The sequence below is a fragment of the Canis aureus genome, chromosome 11, assembly GCF_053574225.1.
Source record: "Canis aureus isolate CA01 chromosome 11, VMU_Caureus_v.1.0, whole genome shotgun sequence".
NCBI classification, from domain to species: domain Eukaryota; kingdom Metazoa; phylum Chordata; class Mammalia; order Carnivora; family Canidae; genus Canis; species Canis aureus.
The window spans coordinates 32,349,918-32,372,100 of record NC_135621.1 but is presented as its reverse complement, the minus strand read 5'-3'; the positions used below and the strand labels follow the sequence as shown (position 1 = coordinate 32,372,100).

General features: G+C 43.0%; 1 long non-coding RNA gene across 1 annotated transcript; it reads left to right on the top strand.

The window, feature by feature from the left end:
- Nucleotides 1-6,103: 6,103 nt before the first annotated feature.
- On the top strand, nucleotides 6,104-21,528 carry LOC144323815 (uncharacterized). Its single transcript, XR_013389154.1, has 4 exons — nucleotides 6,104-6,233; nucleotides 7,899-7,983; nucleotides 13,355-19,380; nucleotides 20,510-21,528. It is a non-coding gene; the product is annotated as an uncharacterized LOC144323815 (long non-coding RNA).
- The last annotated feature ends 655 nt before the right edge of the window (nucleotides 21,529-22,183 follow it).

Sequence of the window (22,183 nt, the reverse complement as noted above, 5' to 3'; positions counted from 1 at the left end):
GTTTCTCAAAACATTAAAAATGAACTACCACATGATCCAGTAATCTCACTTCCGGGAATATTTCCAAAGGAAATGAAATAGCCCTCTCCAAAGAGATATCTGCCCTCTTGTATTCATGGCCACATTATTCACAGCAGGCAAGACATGGAAGCAACCTAAGTGTCCACTGATAGATAAATGGATAAAGAACCTATGGTATGTCACAATGGAATATTATTCAGCCACAAAAAAGGAGAATCCTGCCATTTGCAACATTGATGGACCTGAGAGCAATATGCTAAATGAACTAAGTCAGACAGAGAAGACAAATATTGTAGCATATCACTTACATGTGAGACAGTCGAATTCATACAAACAGAGAGTAGACAGTGGGGAAAATGAGGTCTTGGTCAAAGGGTGCAAACTTCAGCCATTGGATGAATAAATTCTGTGGAATCTAGGGTACAGCAGGGTGACTGTAATTGTCAGTGCTCTACTGTATACTTGAAAGTTGTTAAGAGAGTAAATTTTTTTTAAAATTTTATTTATTTATTCATGAGAGAGAGAGAGAGAGAGGCAGAGACATAGGCAGAGGGAGAAGCAGACTCCCTGTAGGGAGCCCGATTCGGGACTTGATCTTAGGACCCAGGGATCACCACCTGAGCTGAAGGCAGATGCTCAACCACTGAGCCACCCAGGCGTCCCAAGAGAGTAAATCTTAAATGTTCTTGCCACACATAATTACACAGAGGTAATTATGTGAAAGGATGGAGGTGTTAACTAACCTTATTGTGATCATCATTTCGCAATTTATACACACGTCAAAGTAGCACATGCGTACCTTAAACTGGCATGGTCTGCATGTCACGGATACCTCAGTAAAGCCGAGGGGAAAGGCATATTGGCTCTTTCTAGTCAGTTGAGATAGTTCACTGTGTTTGAACTATGCTGTCCCCTTTCCGGGGTGGGCAGTTTGTGACAGCACTTTGAATTTTTCCCTCTTTCTTTTAAACTATTCTTTACTTGCCTAGGCTTTCAAGATCTGCTATTTAGGCTCCATTAGAAGGGAAATGACTTTCATTGTCAACTTCAAAACCCCTTTCTCAAAGCGAATCCCCTTTAGGCCAGAGTGACTCCACCCCAGGCCAGGGGCTCCCCACTCCCTCAGTAGATTCCCAGTTAAAAGACAGCCTGGCACCAGAGTCTCTCTGGAAATGAAGGCAGCATTCTGGGAGAGCAGGTCTGGGCGCTGGTTTTGGACATCTGGGTGAGAACAGCTCTTACTGTTTCCACTTAATTTGAAGGAACATGGGCTCTGAAAAAAGACAACTAAATTTTACCGTCTGTGAGCTATTTACTGGCTGTGAGCGACTTATTTAACCTCTCTTGTCCTGTTTCTCTTTTCAACATATGATTTTTGTGAAAATTGAATAAGATAATGCGATAAAGAGTTCTCAGTACCAAGCCAGCTCCCAGCTGTCATCCAATACCTATTGGGGGTTCTTCCTCCTGGGTCAGTGTTGGGGGAGGAGGTGGGAAGGGGAAGAGGGCAAGGACACAAGTTTCTCAGGGATGAAATGCTCAGTCTCAGAGCAGGGGGGCTGCTTCTCTTTCACTCTTCACTCTTTCCCTCTGATTCTTCTCATCTTCCTTCCTTCTCTGTCCTGAGTAAATCCATGCAAGGTGCTTAGGACAGTGCCTGGCTGTAAATACCCATCTTGCTGCTGTTGTTGTATTTCTATTATAATTGTCATCATCACCATTGTCTTCATTATCATCCTCATCACCTCCTGTCTCCCTGCTTACTCTCCTTTCTCTGGTAGAGGTAATAGACTTGTACCTTTTTTTCCCCCGTGATGCCGAGGCTGGGAGCCTGTGTAAATTGCATTTCCTGAACTCCCCTACCATCTGGCTCCTTGTTCAATTTTGCCAATAAGGAGATACCGTCAGAAAGAGAAAGGCCTCCTACTGGTTTCTTCTTTCTCTGCTTTTGGCAGTGTCTCTGGAAGGGGCTGCTTCCTTTTGGGATGATCCTAGCATCAGCCATGGCACCCCCATCTGGGTGATCATAGCTTCAGAAGGGAGCCTTCTTTGGTGCATGCACCAAGCGGCAGCCCTTCTCCACAGTGGGAGCACGGAGTGGGGCCTGCTCTCCCAGGCAGTTCCAGCCCTGACCAGGGGCATCGCAGCAGCGCTGCCCTGAGTGCACCCTGGGCTCTGCTAGCACCATGTCCTCCCCCTCTTCCTCCCGCCCTAGGGTGGTTGCTGCTTCCTGCAGTTCCTCATCTCCAGGCTGTCACACTTTTTGCTCTTTGCTTTCTCAGCCTTGGCAACACTTTGTAACTAGATCCCCGTGTTGCATCATTTCTTTTTGAATTTCCTACTTGGATTTCTGTTTTCCTGCATGGGCACAGACTCTTACAGGCAGTGACTTCTATCTATTCATTCCATAAGAAGAGGGATTACAAGTAATTTAGTATCAGAGCCTTTAGAGTTAACTGCTTTCTAATGGCTTCTGGTGATAGAGAATCGGCAGATGGGAATTAAAGCCACTTCCAAACTCACTTTCTCAAGGTTGTAGAAGGAGAAAGTGAGTATATGCCTCTCCCTTTTGCCCTCTCCGCCTCACCTCCGGATGTCTGTGGAGATCCCTGAAGCTGATTGTTTCATCCACTTATATCAGCGTAGGTCTTCAGAATGCCAAGAATAATTTCACCCATTCTTGAATTCTAAATGATCTTTTATACTTTTCCTCCTCTCTCCTCACCTCAACATCTGCCTCCTCCTTCTCCATCACTGTTGAAACAATCTCGAAAGAGGGTACTTCAAGATCCAATAAACTAGCTCCCACAATGGTTTTTGAAAAGTTAGTATTACTGAATATTCTCTGCCATGATGTAGGTAATATTTTTCAGATGAGAAAACTGTGGTATCGAAAAATTTATCATCTTGCCCATGACCACAGAGGTGGTAAGTGGTGGAGCTGGATTCCTAACCAATTCTGTCTGATTTCAAAGCCCATAAATTTAGTAACTATACAATTCTATCATTCATCCATCCATCTATCCAATAGTTAATGAGAGTTGAGTGTATGCCGAGCACAGTGACAAGCACAGTACCTGAGAGTGAGAAGGCCTAGCCAACATGACCTAACACACCACAGAGTTAGTTATGTCTAGAGCCATCCCTGAAAGAGTGAACACTAGGATTGAAGATGGAGTGATGAGGAAGGGGTGCTGGGGGTGCTGAGAAGCTAATAAGCAGAGAGAAGGGACAGGATGAAAAGTAACCCTGAGATGAGAGCCAGGTCCAAGTCAGCTGCAGGGATGCCATAGAGGATGTTGGTTTCCTTTTCTGCTCTCCAGAGTACTGGCCTGAAAACCTCCAACAATGTTTTAGACCACCAAAACCAAGAGCATATTCTATTTGATGAGAGACCAAAGTTCTCTCAGTATCTAATTTCTCTTTTTTCCCTCAGGGTCTTTTTGTTACTTTAACAAAAACAACAATTAAATAAACCGAATAATGAAATATGTAGCTTAACTACTGTATCTTTGACCAAATTTTAAATTTCTGGGAGAAATAATAAAATTGGCCCATCTTGATTCAGTGTAACATCACTTGGAGGAATCATAAGTGTCACTCTGTTAAGTAATGGAAGCCATTTAAAAAAAAATCTAGATAATATTCCAAAGGGTATAAATTTGGAGAGCAGAAACTCTAACTCACCTTCATGAATCTTGACACAACACTTAACATGGGGTCAGGGATTTTAACTCCAATATGTCTGATTCCAAAGCTCTGAAGTACCTTCTGCCTGAGTTGTTATTTCCCTGCATCTGTACAGAACTTATTTATTGGCTCTGTACCAATCAGCATAGGCTACTATGCTGTGGTAACAATTGTGCCCCTAAGTCTTGGTGGCTTAGAACAGTGATCCTCACGTGTGGTTCCTGAACAGCAGCATCAGTATCACCTGAGAAACTGTTAGAAATGCAGATTCTTGGTCTCTCCTTTAGACCTACTGAGTGAGAAACTTTTAGGATGGGGCCCATCAGTCTTCCTTTACCAAGTCCTCTGGGTGTTTTTGGTGTACACTGAAGTTAAAGAACAATAAAGAGTTGTTTCCCACTCGCCTTACTAGAGCATTTGGGGTTGTCTGTAGGTCTGTTCTACATCACCTTTCTTTGCCATTGTATGGAGCAGTCCCTACTGAGACTGAAAAGAGAGACATGATGAACCAAGAACTATCTCTTAAGACTTTGCTCTGAAGTTACACATACCACTTGCTCTCATATCCCATTGTCCTCAGCAAATCTAAGGGAAATGGGGGCAGAAACAGAATCCTGTCACAGAGAGGGCATACATAAGAAGGGAAATAGGACCATAGTATTAGTTTTATTTTTTCATTTTTCTATAGATTTACAAGTGCTAGTAAGAGGTATTGTTTTGATAAGCATTTTTCAAGGTCATGGAACAATCATAATTTTTTCCATTGTTAAGTTGACATTGTTCAGCTTGCATGGTCATTTTTATGGTTCTGCTCTACTGTGCACAACAAAGTTAACAAATTAATCTATAGTATGTCAAGTGGTAAAAAGCAACATGAAAAAAAAACTGAGCAGGGTAGGACAGATGGAGCTATTTTATATAATGTGACCAGAGAAGACCTTTCTCATCAGATGAGCCTTAGGAAAGATTGAAAAGAAGTGAGGGAATTAGGTACCCGGTGCAAGAGAATTCCAGACAAAGAGTGAAGTCCTCCAGGTGGTGATATGGTTGGCATGTTGGGGAAACTAAATAGTGATTAGAACAGAGTGAGCTAAGGTTTAAACTTTTGAAACATTATTCATAGTGAGATGTAAATTTTTTTTTTTTGAGATGTAAATTTTATATAGGGACCCAGTACACACACACACACACACACACACACACACACTCAGTTGCACACATGCTCTTGCTGAATTCTAAGTTCTACAAGATAATACTTACCTTTACTGTGTGCAATGCACTGTAATAGAGTCTATTCTATTTTATTAAAAAATTCTTATCCTAAGTACCTAAATTGATTATGTAATCTGCCAGTAGGTCAGAACCTACAGTTACACTAAGGTAGACTATGAGTGTTAGGAATTAAGACCGGAGAGGTAGTGGGGGTAAGCCAGAGGATGGGCTTTTCAGGTTCTTGAAGGAAGCTGAGTGAGCAGGAAGGCTACAACACTTATTACGAGGAATAACTTGTGTTTTTACATGACCCTGGCTGCTCTTTGGAGAATGTAATATGATAGGCCAAAGGTAGAATCACAGAGAGGAGCCCACAGAAAAGGTGGGCTTGGACCAGAGGGGTAGTAGAAGAGTTGGTGAGAAGTAGTCTGGTTATAGATTTATTTCAAAGCTAGACCAAATGGTATTTTATGATAGACTGGATGTAGAATGGTAAAGCAAGGTGGCAGCCAAGGATGATTTCAGTGTTTTGGACTGAGCAACTGGAAGAAGAGAATTGTTGTTTATGGAGAAGAGTCGTCTGAGGAAGAATGGGAAGAGAGTGGGATCAAAAGTTCAGTTTGGTGTGTGTAAACTCTGGAGACATCTAGGTGGAGATGTCAAAAAGTCACCTTTATATTGAGGTCTGGAATTTAGTGCTGGAGACATACACTTTGATTAATTTATAAATGGTGTTTAAAACCCTACCAGATAGAATTACCTAGGAATTGTTCTTGACCTACAGGAGAATGAGCCTTGAGACACACTGACAGTTGGGAGTTGTCAAAGATGAAGAAAAGCCAGCAGGGGAGTGAGATGGATTGACCAGAAATGTGAAAGGAAGACCAAGAATGAGCATTGTCCTTCACAAAGGAGGGAGTTGTCAAGTGTATTAAAGGCCACTGATGAGTTAAGAGTCAGGATTGAGAATTGACAGTTGGATCAGGCAATGTGGAGGTCATTGGTGACCTTCCAAGGAGCTATCTTAATGGGGTTGGTGCAAAACATAGCATGATTGCATTGGGTTCTTGAGAGAATGTCAGGAGATGAAGGAGAAACAGACTCTTCTGAAGAGTCTCACTTTAAAGGGGAGCAGGGAAATGGGTGGTGGCTCTTAGGGTCGGATGTTAGACTTGCAACTGCCACAGTATCTTTCAGCCACCAGGGAAAGGCCAAGGGAACTTCAGAGGCTTTGGCCAGAGAATTTACACTGATGAGATGCTGATGTTATTCAGCAAATACTGACTACCTTAATACCACCTAACTCTCAGGCAAGTAGTTTGTTACCTGTAACCACATGTGCACTAGAAGGAGTGGCATGAAGTATATGCTTCCGTTAGGCTTTTGTTCCTGGAAGCATGGCCATGTAGTTTGGGGTATGGGCACTGGAGTGAGTTCCTGGCTTGTTGACTAACTGTGTGTTCTTGGAGAAGTTACTTAACACACATGAGCCTTGGTTTCTTCATCAAAGCAATAGGTATTATAAGTATTCTGAGTCCATAGGACTATTTAGAGGAAGAAACGAGATAATTCATAGAAAACATTTATGTAGTGGCTTTGAAATTAAAATTTTCAATAAATATAAGTAATTATTATTACTATATATAACTTTTATTTAACAGTGCTGGTTAAAGAAAACCCTTTGCACACACCCAGTTTTTGGAAGACCTAAAAAAACCAACTCTCCTTGGCTTCCTTGGTACAGTCTTGATGACCTTAAATAAACTTCTAGATCAAGGCCCAGCAGAGGAACATTTTTCTGACAGAACAATAGGGCAGCACAGCTCCAATCCCGGCTGTGTCTCCATCCCTCCCTCGGCCCGCCTCCTTTGATAGAGTTATTCAGTTGTTCATCATGCCACAGTGGCCACCAGAACCTCTGAGTTCTCTCGAACCTCCTCAGTGTATTTACTGCTGAGCAGAGGTGCCTCAGAACAATTAAATCAAATGACAGTTGTCAAAAGTGTTGGCACTTCTTTGGCCTGTGAGTGCCAGACTCCACTTCCTGTGTAGGTTGGCACCTGGAATTTATAATAACCTGCCTGGCTCCCTGCCCCCCTCTTTCTCCGATTCTCTGCAGCACAGGCCATTTATCCCCACAGCAGGCCTGACTTGCCCCAGGCTCTGGAACTAACCAGCTTCTTCATCAGAGGGGGAAAAAAAAAATACCTGGATACACAGCCTTGTTGAGGATCTCATGGTGACCTGTCCTCCAGCCCTAGAGCGAGCTTGCCACTTCTTTCTGTCTTTCTAAAGATTTTTATTTATTTATTCATGAGAGACACATAGAGAGGCAGAGACATAGGCAAAGGGAGAAGCTCAATATGGTACTCGATCCCAGGACCCCGGGATCATGCCCTGAGCCAAAGGCAGACACTCAACCACTGAGCCACCCAGGCACTCCTGCCACTTGTTTCTTGTTCCAGTTTTTGTCTTATCATCCTCTCGAATCCGTCTGAGACCAACACCTTCTCACTTAGCCTTCCTTCTTTCTGCAGCCAAGGCCCCGGACTTCCATCTTCTGCTCAGACTTCCCCCTAATCTCTAGGGCTTGCTTGATCTGAGTTAGAAAAGGTACCAAGGCACCACCTCGGTAGAGTTCAGGCATTGCTTTAGAAACTTTCTGTATTTTATTCCTTTTATTGTTCATGTCAACCATCTGAGCAAGAATAAAGCAGGACCAGTGACTTTCCCAAGAGCATACAAGTGATAAGAGAGAGAGTTGTATTTTGAAGCAGGGTAGATTTTTAGGGTATGAGATACATCCAAACAATTTGACACTCACCTCCTAAACTTTGCTTTCTTTTTCACCCTCCACTTAGGAGTTCTTCATGTGATAGGTAAATTCTGGAAATCTGATGAAGCTTAGCATTCTACCAGGTAGGTGACTGTAAGACAAAGGGATGATAATGGCTTCTCTCTGCTCTCTCTCTTAGACTTGAATGTTGTCATCTGGTAAATATGGGGTCAGAGCAGATCCATCCCTCACAGACATCAGGTGAACATCTCTTCATTCTCCAGGTAAATTTACCAAAGAGCTCTGCATGTGGCTTTGGGTACAAGCTCAACTATTAATAAAATTTTACTGAGTTTTCCCATTTGTCATTGTCCCTTGTGGGTATTTCTCCCTTGGGATGAAGCCGGGATGGCTAGATCTGAATATTCTTTTTGGGTTCCAAAGACCAAAACTTACAATGGATTCCTGAACAACACGTCTGTCAGGCTTCCGATCCAGGGCTCTGAATGTACAGAACTAAGTATAACAAGGCATTAAATACAGCAATAAAGGCCTTTCCACCACCAAACAAAGCCCCAGTTCTGATGGGATCTCCTACGTACAATAAAATGCTAAGCATTTGCTCAAACATGCCTTTAATCCCAGGCAGAAAATTCCATTTGCAAACTTCCTCTGGATATTCTACAATGGCTTCAAATTTCTTATGTTTGACTGAATGAGACACCATCACTTCAATACTGGGAAATACAAAGGCTTTTCAAAGGAATGTACTCTACAAGAAGCGCTCTTTTTATTTTATTTTTTTTCCACTCCAAGAGTTGACTTTTAATATCTGATGTTTGAATTTGTAGTTAGCAAGTCTTTGCATCAGGCCTGTGCATTCCTGTGGCAGGAGAGAGAAGAAAGGGCTGAGGTTTATTGAAAGAACGGTAAAGCATGTCTGAGGCGTTGCTCTGGCCCCGGCTGGTTGGGCGGAAAAGGAAGAAGCAATCCGTCTGAAGGAAGTCACTCCGTGTTTCAAAGACATCTCCCTTTTGTAGAAGTGGAGATATTGCCCGTCCATGTGGAGAATTCCCTTCAGATCTGGCGCTGACCCCCCGTCAGTCTTCAGGCTGATAGGCCCCGTCTGCATTATCAGTATGACCCTGTGCCCCAGTTTAGCGCTGGATTTTCTGCACCACATTCATAAAACGCTATTTCCTTGAGAGCTTTAGATAAGCTCCCTTCCAGGCAAACACTCATCTTTGCTTCTGGGATGGAGATTCTGGTCCGAGTCCAGATCCCGTTCCCTTTTGTATCGAGGACAGGAAAGTATGGTAGGAGAGTGTGGGGCCGGAAGGAAGAACATGATTGTTGCATGACCTTTGGTAGGATGCCATTCGGCTCTGTGCTATGTGTGCTATGACACCTGTGCTATGACATCTGTGCTATGACAAAGCCCCAGCACTTACGTGACCATGTAGCAGATGCTTATTTCTTGCTCATTTACCAGTTTTGCCATTTGTGCTCCTTCTTATTGTCCAGCCTTCCCTGTGGTGATTCAGGGATTCAGACTCTGCCCATCTTGGGACATATCCTCCCCTAGGCCCTCAGAGTCCCTTTCCTTCAGTTTGCATGGGAAGATAGAGGCCGGTGAAAGTATAACCACTCCTTAGCCAACTCAGCCAGGAGGTGATGCATATTCCATCAGCCGGATCTTGCCACAGGACCTCAACTAGATGAAAAACCAACTTGATATGTGAACTTTGGCTGGTGAGCAGCTTTCATGCAATAAGCTCTAGTATTGAAGAGATAACTAAAATCTTTGGTGGGTAGCTAGCTATTTCTAAACCTCTGGAAATTTCTATTCCTTAGCTCCTGAGCTTCTAGAGACTAACATTGATTATTCAAGGTCACACAGTTGGTAAATGATGAGGTTAATACTAGAAGCAATATCTCATAGCTCGTGTTCCATATTGCTACTAACTACATCTGACAACACCATAAAAACGTTTCAAGTCAGTCTAGACGCTGTCCCCTTTCTTTTTCCTCATATCCTAATATGAGGCTTCAGAAAGACTATTTTGAGTTGACCAACATCAAACCATTTTTATAATAAATTTATTTTTTATTGGTGTTCAATTTGCCAACATACAGAATAACACCCAGTGCTCATCCAGTCAAGTGCCCCCCTCAGTGCCCGTCACCCATTCACCCCCATCCCCCACCCTCCTCCCCTTCCACCACCCCTAGTTCGTTTCCCAGAGTTAGGAGTCTTTATGTTCTGTCTCCCTTTCTGATATTTCCCACACATTTCTTCTCCCTTCCCTTATATTCCCTTTCACTATTATTTATATTCCCCAAATGAATGAGAACATATAATGTTTGTCCTTCTCCGATTGACTTACTTCACTCAGCATAATACCCTCCAGTTCCATCCATGTTGAAGCAAATGGTGGGTATTTGTCGTTTCTAATGGCTGAGTAATATTCCATTGTATACATAAACCACATCTTCTTTATCCATTCATCTTTCGATGGACACGGAGGCTCCTTCCACAGTTTGGCTATTATGGACATTGCTGCTAAAAACATCGGGGTGCAGGTGTCCCGGCGAACATCAAACCATTTTTTTAAATTAAAAAATAGATGATAAGGATAGGTTGAATAGTGTCTCCTCACAATTCATGTCGATCCAGAACCTCAGACTATGACCTTTTCTGGAAACAATATTTCTTCACATATATTTAGTTAAGGCTATTAAGGTGAAATCATCCTGGATTTAGGGTGGACCCAACATCCAGTGGCTGGTGTCCCTATGGGAGATCACAGGCACACAGGGAGGAAGACCGTGTGAAGACAGAGCGGAGATCGGAAGAACATGGCTGCAAAGCAGGGAACACCAAAAGCCACCAAAAGCCACCATAATATTAATATATTATAATAATATTATATATTATATATATCTTTTATATATATATAAAAGAAACTTCAGAGGGAGCATGGCCCTTCAGACACACCCTTTTTGTTTGTTTGTTTTTTAAAGATTTTATATATTTATTCATAAGAGATGCAGAGACACAGGCAGAGGGAGAAGCAGGTTCCCTGCAGGGAGCCCGATGCAGGACTTGATCCCAGGACCCTGGTTCATGACCTGAGCCAAAGGCAGAGGCTCAACCACTGAGCCACCCAGGCGCCCATCTGCTGACACACCTTGATTTGGGTTTTTTGTCTCCAGAACTGGAGGACAATAAATTTTTGTTATTTAAAGCCATCAAGTTAGTGGTACTTTGTTTTGGCAACCCTAGGAAATTAAGACTGGCTCTCCTCAGGAACAAATGGGGGAATCTTCCATCTCACACATGGGGGACCTGGGAACGGGAACTCCCCAAACCAAGAGGCTTTAGTCTGAGGCAAGAGAAGAGCAGCACATATGTTTAATCTGTGGTAAATGGTGTCCATTTCAGCAAAGCTCAGTATCAAATGAGGAATTTGCTTTAGCTGGCACCAGAAATTTGGGAGCCAGTCAGTTCTTCGGGCTCTGGATTCAACGTCTTAAGCAAACCTTCACACTGTAGCACTTGTACTACTACTGAAAGATCCCACACTTGAAGTTAAAAACTCAGCTCTATCCCCTTTCTATACTCTTTCTGTGATCCGGGGCCAGTCACTTGATGTCCTTGGAAAGCAGTGTGATCTTTGCCCCTTCCTTGTAGAGCTCGACCCTATCCAACATGCAAAGCGTCCTTTGCAGTGTTGTCAAATAGGGGGGCACTCAGATTACTCCTTTCCTCACTACTTATCTAGGCCCTGATCTTAGCTGTGGTTTTTCTCATTACTTATTTTCAGGAGCTTTTTAGATTTTAACCTCCAGGGACCCCTGGGTCACTCAGTGGTTGAGTGTCTGCCTTGGCTCAGGGCATGATCCTGGGGTCCTGGGATCAAGTCCCACATCAGGCTCCCTGCAAGGAGCCTGCTTCTCCCTCTGCCTGTGTCTCTGCCTCTCTCTTTCTGTGTCTCTCATGGAGAGAATAAATGAATAAAATCTTTTTTAAAAAAAGATTTTAACCTCCATCTCCTTAAGGACCATGTCTTTCTGGGTCACTGTTCTATCTCTCACACCTGACAATATTTGTGGGATAAATTATTGAATTTGCCTTGCCGCTGATCTAAGTTCTTTGAGAAGAGGAGCCCCATTCTCTTATTTACTTTGTATTCTCTCCAGGGCTTTCTTAGGACAGGGTGAGAAAATATACTCAGGGAGTATTGTTTTGATGGAATTATTAGGAGAGTAAGTGAGAAGGAAAGGAAAGTTCTTTGGGTTCACACACACACAAAAGAGTTTGAGATGAATGCATTTCTGTGTCTTAATTGTTGAGGACTGCTGGTCCTCGGAATCAGAGAGCTTTATTATCTTTTTAACTTGTACATATATAGATTTATGAGAGTCTGTTTCAGTGAATGTATTCAGGATCATTGACTCCAGAGAAATTGTGAAGCACAAACCATTTTCTCTTTGGAAGGACAGATTAAAAGGTCAGTGCTTTTAAAGTCAGTAAAATAATGTGTTCTCTCACTTTTTAAAAACTTTCTGGGAAGAAGATTATCGGAACTCAAGGGGACAGAGTTGAGTGTTGCAGCAGCTGGTTCCTAGAATTTGGGTTCTGACTTCAAGATCCCTGAAGGGCTCTGTCCATCGTGTCCATGTCTGTTCTTCCCTCTGAGGCCTGGGCTCCGTCCACCTGATGTGCCCTGCTGGCTGTTGCAGAACTTGATAGCAGCATGAGGGAGAGCTGACTGGTTGGCAGCCACTGGTGGAGAGGGGTGGGGGCCCCCTCAATGTCTAACTGGGTGGATATGGGGGTGGCAAAAATCCCCGAATTGATGCCAATCCAACCTCTGGGATTTGTTTCAACAATGCTGCTCTCCCACCTTCAAAATAATGGATATTCTAATCGTTATACAATGTATATGAACAGCAAAACAACACCCTATACACCTTAAGTATATACAATTTTTATTTGTCAATGATACCTCAGCAAAGGTAGAAAAAAATAATGCATTAGCAAACATCTATGGGGGGCTTATAATGTGCCAAGTACGATGTTAAGCATTTTAAACCACCTCTTTCACTCAGTCATCATTACCCACTAAAATAGGCACCATCACTATCATCTTTCTTAATTTTACAGATGGGAATCTGGGGCTCAGAGAGGTTAAGTGACATGCCCAGTGTTGCACAGCCCAGAAGGGCAAAGGCAGACCTTGAACCTAAGTGTTTCTACACTAAAAAAAGGGGCATCTCCATGCCAAGAGCTAAGCCCATTGCCCTAGAGGCCCCAATTCAAATGGTTTTACATCCCACAAAGTGGCTAAAGTTGGAAGAATAAAGCAGCACTGCCTCCAAGTGTCCTCATGACAGCGGGGTAAGGGAAGACATTTGCACAAGCAGATCTGGCCACCAACTCCACTTCTCTCCTTCCTCAGTGACTGCAAGGGCTGTCCCATTTGAAGTGGGTCATCCCGGGTCCGTAGGCTGCAGATTCATTGTCTTCTCCTTCTCTGTTTCCTATAGTGGGGCCACTTTGTCCTCACACCAGACTGCGCTGAATGGTTCAGAGTCAAAGTTGAAACTGTAGGGGACCCAGCATCATGTCTTACCCCTTTTCTTTAACAGCTTGGAGTCCAAGTCCTAGGATGCTGGCTGCTAACTGAGTCTGGAGAATGGGGTTCCTGGATCACCTGCCCATGCTGCGAACCGAATCACTCTGGCATGGAATCCTCTGGAACTGATTTTGACCTTCTTGATTGATGTTTCTTCACCTGAGTCCCAACTCCTCTCCAGCCAAATTCACCTCCTGCAAGCTATCACTTCAATCCCTCTACCTTCTGGACCTGCCCATTCCATGACAGCTAGCCTGGTCTGAGCTAAGGAAGATCTGAGGTGAAGCTTTGGTGTGAAAATAGAGCAGCCTCGAGTCTCGTTGGCATTGGTAGCATGTAAACTGATTTTAGGGGAGAAAGGATGCTGTGCTGCCCTGGCCATCTTGGCATAGGTCCTGGACTCCCAGCCCAAATCCCAGCTAATAAATAAAGGGTTATTTTGCTCTTGGTTAGCTGGGCACAGCCTATGCATATTTCCTCCATTGAGGGCTTAATGAAGTGATTATTGGCCGTGAGCTGAGAGAAGAAAGTCAGTGTGGCACACAGAGCTCAAGACAGGAGTTCTGGAAGTGGACTGTCTAGATTTAAATCCTGGCACTGTCACCAAGTTAGTGTTTGAGTCACTCAGGTTTTTTTTTTTCATCTGCAAAATGGGTATAAGTGTACCTTCTGCTTTCTAAAAGTTCACATCATGCCCCTTCACTTTTACAAAAGACCTATATTAGTACAGAAATGACTTTTTTTTTTTTTTTTGTAAAAGCAAAATCCCCTTCAGATTTCTTTTGGCTAGCAAAAGCAGGTAGTAATGTAAGTCCTTTGTGAAAGCCTGGTTCCTGCCCTCAGCATAGCACTTTGCCTGGGGAAAGGGTGCCTATTCTTTTTCCCCCATGCAAAATCCATTGAAAGATGGAGTTCTGATCATAAAACCTATTCTTGTGAAGTGGGTCTTAGCTGCCTTTGCAGAGGATGCCCAGATGCTAGCCATAAGCTGTGCTCCTCCCAGCCCCCGCTCCCTAGTGCTATCCCCACAGGGACTCCTGACTCTTGTTGAAACTGCCAGAAACATGACCTGGGCTTGCCTGGGGGACCCGCTTCTTGATCTGAGCCTGGCAGGTCTAGCCCTCATCTTCTGTTCTGACACATCTCTGCTCTGTGGAGAGAAGGAGACACAGACACAGCAATTGCTAGGAGGACGAAGAATGACTTTTTGCCCCCAGTAGTTTTGATGTCAGCATCACCAGGCCAGGATATTCTGACTGGGAGGACACCCAGATGTCATCTCCTTTGTCACTGGGATAACATTAAAGAGCCTTTGCCTCTGGGGAGTGCTGCTTTTTTTTTTTTCTTCCTCAACATTTTCTAGTTGTTTTGTTTTGTTTTTTATTTCCGTTTCACAAAAGCCTTGAAGAAGAGGAAGGGACGAGTTCTTATTGTGGAAATGGAGTCCAGTGGTCAAGCTGTACTGCTCTCTTCTACACTCTGACTCTGATAATGCATACTGTTCCCTCTGCACACACCATCTCTCCTGACTTCTCCTCTTTGTGTTTTATCTCTCCATTCTACTCCACCTCTCCATGCCTCCATTCCACCCCATCCCATCCCAGAACCTCTTACTGAAGTGACAGTAGTATCTTAGAAAAACCAGAAGCTTTTATGTCAGACCTACGTTGAGACACCAGATCTACCTGGCATGAGCTGTGTGACGTCACATTTCTCAGCTTCTGTTTCTTCGTTGTAAAATGTGGAGAGAAATACCTCATCCATTCAGGAATGGTTAGAACTGAATGATGGTACAGAAATGAAAGACTGTCCCCTATACACGTCACGATTATTGTTATCATGTGCAAAGCACTATGCTAGCCACGGGGGCAACTTCAGACCCTAGAGTCCAAAGGTGTCTGTCTGTGGAGACTTGCATTTCATAACAAAGGACACTATGCATGCCCTTATTGGCTGTATATGGCAAAGTGTGTTAAGTTTTATGAGAAGTATAAAATATAATGAAAGGAAATATTACAGCTAACCTGAAGTGTGTGTGTGAGTGCACATGTGTGTGCATGAGTGACAGAGAGCTTCACAGAGAAGGGAGCATTTGAACTAGACCAGGAAGTAGGGTGTGTCAGGCAGACAGGAAGGGGCCACAGAAACTTTAAGGTAAGCTATTGCACTTCTCTGAGCCTCTGAGTCCTCAGATATAAAATGAAAGGTAAAATGTATAGATCAAATGAAAAATAATAATTATGAAAGCACTTAGATAGAACTTAATTTTGCTTGGACCTGTTCTAAGTGAAGTATATACATTATTTCTTTACATTGTTATAATTTTCTGGAATAGGTACTATTACAAGTTTGACTAATTTTATAGTCAAGGCAACAATAGCACCAAATGGTTAAATAAATGTCCATGGCTACATAGTGTTTATGGCGAAATGGAATGAATAGGAAATGCTTATGCAAGGCCTGGGGGCTCCAGTAGGGAGGAGAGCGGGGTAGATCTAGAATCCCAGAACATGAACAATCTTACTCTGGTCACACAAATTTTTGGTTTTCCCTCACACGAGCTCTTCTTTTTTAAAAATTTTATTTAAATTTAATTAATTAACATATAATGTATTATTGGTTTCACAGGTAGAGGTCAGTGATTCATCAGTTTTATAGAACCCCCAGTGCTCAGTACATCATATTCCTCCTCAATGCCCATCACCCAGTCACCCCATCTCCCCTCCCCTCCAGTGACCCTCAGTTTGTTTCCCATGATTAAGAGTCTCTTACAGTTTGTCTCCCTCTCTGATTTCATCTTGTTTTATTTTTTCCTTTCTTCCCTTCTGATCCTCTGTTTTGTTTCTTAAATTCCCCATATAAGTGAGATCATATGAGAATTCTTTCTCTGACTTATTTCACTTGGCATAATATCCTCTATTCCGACCACATTGTTGCAAATGGTGAGATTTCGGCTTTTTGATGGCTGAGTAGTATTCCATTGTGTGGAATACTTCTTTATCCACTCATCTGTCAATGGACATCTGGGCCCTTTCCATAGTTTGGCCATTTGTTGACACTGCTGCTATAAACACTGAGGTGCTAATGCCCCTTCAGATCACTGTATTTGTATCTTTGGGTTAAAACCCAGTAGTGCAATGCTGGGCCATAGGGTAGCTCAATGTCCAACTTTTTGAGGAACCTTCATATTGTTCTCCAGAGTGGCTGCAACTGCTTGCATTCCCACCAACAGTGTAAGAGGATTCCCCTTTCTCCACATCCTCACCAACATCTGTTGTTTCCTGACTGGTTCACTTTAGCCATTCTGACAGGTGGAAGGTGGTATCTCATTGTGGTTTTGATTTGTATTTCCCTAATGCTGAGTGACGTTGATCATTTTTTCATATGTCTGTTGGCCATCTGTAGGGCTTCTTTGCAGAAGTGTCTGTTCATGTCTTCTGTTCATTTCTTGATTGGATTATTGGTTTTTGGGTGTTGAATTTGATAAGTTCTTTATAGATTTTGGATACTAGCCCATTATCTGATATGTCATTTGCAAATATCTTCTCCCATTCTGTCAGTTTTCTTTTGGTTTTGTTGACTGTTTCCTCTGCTGTGCAAAAGCTTTTTATCTTGTTGAAGTTCCAATAGTTCATTTTTTGCCTTGTTTTCATTGCCTTTGGAGATGTCTCTAGCAAGAAGTTGCTATGGTTGAAGTCAAAGAGGTTGCTTACTGTGTTGTCCTCTAGGATTTTGATGGATTTCTGTCTCATATTTAGGTCTTTCATTAATTTTGAGTCTATTTTTGTGTATGGTGTGATAAAAAGGTTCAATTTCATTCTTCTGCATGTGGCTGTCCAATTTTCCCAACACCATTTGTTGAAGAGACTGTCTTTTTTTCATTGAATATTCTTTCCTGCTTTGTCAAAGTTTAGTTGACCTTAGAATTGAGGATCCATTTCTGAGTTTTCTATTCTGTTCTGTTGATCTATGTGTCTGTTTTTTTGTGCCAGTACCATACTGTCTTGATGTTCACAGCTTTGTAATACAGTTTGAAGTCAAGAATTGTGATGACACCAGTTTTAGTTTTCTTTTTCAACATTCCTTTGGCATTCAAGGTATTTTCTGGTACCATACAAATTTTAGGATTATTTGTTCCAACTCTGTGAAATACGTTGCTGGTATTTGGGTAGAGATTGCATTGAACGGAGAGATTGCTCTGTGTAGCCTAGACATTTAAACAATTAAACAATATTTGTTCTTCCAATCCACGAGCATGGAACTTATTTTCCATTTCTTTGTATCTTCTTCATTTTCTTTCCTGAGTGTTCGCCCACATGAGTTCTGATGCCCTATTCCATAGACTAGTGTGGTATATCAGCACAAGGAATAGCTAATGAAACATTGTTGCTAAACTCTGTAAATGTGCAAGGTCTCTCTTAATGCTGATTTGTAATTAGAGGACTTCCAAGAAAGAAGATTCGTCACTACTTCTTAAACAAATGTGCTCTGTGAGCAGTTCTGCAGCCACGTGGGAAAGGAAGAACAGGAATCAATAGCCCCAAACTCATTCCAATCATAGCTATCCCGAGGTGCGAAAGCTATCCCAGTAGCTTTACCCAGTGGGAGAAGAAATGAAAGTGAATCCCGTAGATTTCTGCTTTGGGTTCAAATACTCACTTGGGCTGTTCCCCTTCCTTCTGTTCCTAACCTGAATGAGGTTAGGAGTTGACCTGATTGGGTAGACTATGATAGATAATTTCAGCAGGAAGTACTTGAAACAGGGCAGTTGAGTATTTCAAAATCATCGGGAGCATTGGAGCAGCAGCGGACAGTCTGGGGCTCTGCAGAAAAACCTGGTGGAACCAACCTGCCCACAGAGTTGCTTCCTCTGCCCGCATCAAGAATTTGGGAAATCGATAAGTACTGGTGTTGGAACTATTGACTCCAGTAACAAAATGACTGAGTTACTGTCCAGGGCTCAGCGAACTGGTTGCAGCTGCTGCTTCTGAGCCTGCTCAGAGGGCCTCTCCCGGTGCTGGTCTTGCGTGCCTTTCAGGTTCTGAAACTCTGCCCTCTGATTTTGACTGTATTGCTCCCTCATGAATGAGCTCATGGAAGTTACTCTACCTCTCCACCCCTCAGTCTCCCCATCTGCAAAGTGTGCCTAAGAATACAACTTGTCAGGTTCCTGTAAGACTTCAGGAAGGAAAGTCACGGAAAGAGCCCAGCAGAGTGCTGACCTCTGCTGTTATTTCTTCCTTCGCCTGACAACACGGTGTGGTTTCAGTATTGTTGAGCTGTGCTCCCAAATCCTGAAATACTCTCTTCTGCCTGTCAGAGGCTTACCATTTCCACATGATGCTCATAGATCGTTAGAGCCAGAAGGGAATTAGTTAGGATTTCATCATTTTTAACACCCAAGCAGCCCTGTAGCTATTTCCCCCTGGGATCTAATGTTTTAGAAGACTATGTCTAAAACAGTGCATCTGTTAAGCAATAATTAATTTGTACTCATGCTTTTTAAAAACCAAAGGCATTCCACAAAAAGACCTTCTGACAGGCATGAATTAATCAGTTTTCCTACATTGAATGAATATAGTTTGAGTCTTAAAAAAAAGAAAAGAAAACTTGACATTTCAGTTTGCTTGAGTGGCCTCACTTTGGGTTCATGTACAATTTGTATTTGGCTTTTGTAACTGAATGTGCACACACACATTCTTCCTGTGAGAACCATGTCATCTAGGGGCTGTGCACACCAATTGGCTTGGGGCCCCTTGAGCCACGCCTACTGAGGTGTATGAACAGAGAGTGGGGAGGGGGAAGCACCTCAATCGGAAGTTGAAGTGTAGTTACTCAAGGAAGGTAGAAAGAATGCTGGGAGGCCATAATCCAACAAAGGCCCTCTGTTCTAGAACTTTCCATTAAATCTTCACAATAAGCCTGTGAGGTTGGCCCTATGTTATTGCTATTTTAAGATGAGAAGACTGAGGCCTTATGGGGCTCTACATTTGCACAGCAAGGGTTTGAAGAGGTCCACATTTGGTAGCTACACTTGTGGTGAGCACAGCATAACCTATGGAGATGTCAGGTTGCTATTATACACCTGAACCTAATGTTACATTGCATGTCAACTATACTAAAATAAAAAAGAGGAAAGGAGGTTCATATTTGTACAGGAGTCCAAATTAGTTGCAGAGGTGGGTCTCCTGGCCCTGTGGCTGGTGTTCTTTCCACAGGTTAATATTCTCATGGCTGATGCCCTGGCCACCAGTTTGGTCTCCTTCGGCTCTTTCCTTCCTTCCTGGAACTCTTCCTCCCCCTCTACCCCTTTCATCTCTAGGCTCAGCTTTTCTTACCAGAGAGACTCTAGAGTCCAAATTGCTTCACGACAGAGACACAGCCCAAGTAGAGACCTTTGGAATTTACCATAGCCACAAGCTCAACAGCTTCCCACTGTGGATTGAGTAATTAGAACTAAAGTATTCTTGTGAAAACACACAACATCCCAGAACCAGCACTGTGGCATCTTAGATCCCTCTGTCCCCATTGTCTCTCTCTCTTTCTCCTCTTGGCTGAGACTGGTGTGGCCCCAAGAAATTCCCTCTATATTCTGGACTCTAGGCATCGGTCACAGTCACCCCAACTTTAGACCTAATCTGTGTGAGTTGAGGAGATTGGATTTCTGAGCTCCTGTTTCTCTAGATGGAGAGGCAGAAGGGAAGCTGGCTGCTCATGGCAGTGAGACAGAAGGAAACACAGATGCAGGTGGAAGGGCTATTGAGCTCCACAGGACCTTACATTTGGTAGAGGTGTCCTGCAATTCCACAGGCCTGAATAAAGACAAAAGTGAAAGACAGAAAGAAAGGAAGTGAGGAGGGAGGGAGGAAGAAATGGCTTCTATTGTTTCCTTCTGATTATGGCAGTACTATAAATCAGTTTCAGAAAATTGAGAAAATAGAGAAAAGTATATAGAAAGAAATAAAAATCATCCCCAATACCAATATGCTGGGGCAATTTGTATTCATGTTTGGAGTATTTTCTTCTAGTTAGATTTTTATCTTCCTCTGTCTGTCTCTCTCTCTCACACACATACACACACATGCACGCACACACAGAAGATAATTTGATTCTTCCCTAAGCTCATTAGGAAGTACTAAGTGGTATATTATTTTGCTTCTGCCACCAGCAAATGAAGGGTTGAATTTCACTTGCCCCGACATGGAATGACTGAAGATTTTTCCCCCAAGGGTGGTCTTTAGGGCTGGAATTCCTGCAAAGGAGAGAGGTGCAATTAGAGGGAGGCTGGGGAGATGCTGTCTAGAGGGAAGAAAGAAGAGTGCTCCCTGAAACATTTTCTGTACTGATTCTATCACTTTGAACTATTGGATGACCCTTCGGAGAAGAACCAATATCTACCCATTGCCCTAGAAGCCAGATTCCATTTGGTTTAGAAAAACAATGTATTATGAAATATTTTTTAAACCTGAAATTTGTGGAGTAAATTCATGCTTACTACCCTGATATTCTCATTGTGTTACAATCATTCTGAGTGTACAGGGTTGCTGTGTGCTGGCTTCCTCTGACCTGTGACAGTGCACCCTTCCTCATGCTGTTGCTGGGCTCTCCCAGTCCTTCCCCAGGAGCCTTATCTCAGAAGGTTGCTGGGCAAGTTGGGACACACAACTGTGGCCTTAGGAAATAAGGGCCCCCTGGGAAGCCTTTTGGCTCCTTTAAATCTCGTGGGAACTCCTGGGGCTGACAGAGGATTTGCTGCTAGAGTGAAGGCCCAAGACTGATGATGGCTATTGCTGCTTCTGTGAAGCACTGGAATCTTATGTGTACTTGGCTGCTGTTAAAAAGAGACAACAGACTCAAAATGGAGTCACTAGTGCTAAGCCTGTGTCACCAAACCAAGACTTCATACCTAACTCAATTATAGTTTCTAGCTCTCCCAGGAGTGGGATCTTAAACCAGTCAATCTGGAATCACCTGGTCAGTACTAGTGAAGTCCTCTGCCTGACAGATGCCTGGATCCCTTAAGAGAAGATAGCCTTGCCTGAAACAATCCACTCTTTGCTAGTAATTAGTGTGTCCCATCCCTTTCTGCTTGTGAAACTCTTTCCTTTTGTGCAGCTCTTTGGAATTTTTTTTTTTAATTTACTGTATGGGGGTGCTGCCTAATTCAAAAATCATTCAATAAAGACAACAAAGGTCTTTAAAACTGAGTTGGATTTTGTTTTGTTTGTTTTTAGCACTCTGCAATTTTTTTAAAAAAATTATTTATTTATTCATGAGAGACACGCAGGGAGAGGCAGAGACACAAGAAGAAGGAAAAGCAGGCTCCCTGCAAGGAGTCTGATGCAGAACTCAATCCCAGGACCCCGGGATCACACTCTGAGCCAAAGGCAGATGCTCAACTGCTAAGCCACCCAGGCATCCCATAACACTCTGCAATTACTAGTAGGGCAACCTTGTAAAGTTTACTTACCTGCTCTGTGCCTCAGTTTCCACTTCTGTACAATTGGGGCAATAGGAAGGCCAACTTCAAAAAATGAGTGTAAGGATGAGATGAGAAAAGGCTACTAGTGCATGAAACATAGCACATGCTCAAAAAATAAAGGCTGCTAGACCATAATTCTCTTTTTTTTCTGCCCCAGGAAATGAAGTGAGTATAAACCGTCACATGCCTATGATATGTTAATGGGAGTAACCAGGGAGGTTAGTCATTTCTGGTGCCCTGTTGTAATTCTGGTGCTTTCTCTCCCACTACAAAAGCAGCCTCATCCCAGGCTATTCGATGGCTCACCCTCCAACCCTCCAACCTTCACTCATCCTGGAGATCATAACTGTTACTTCCTAA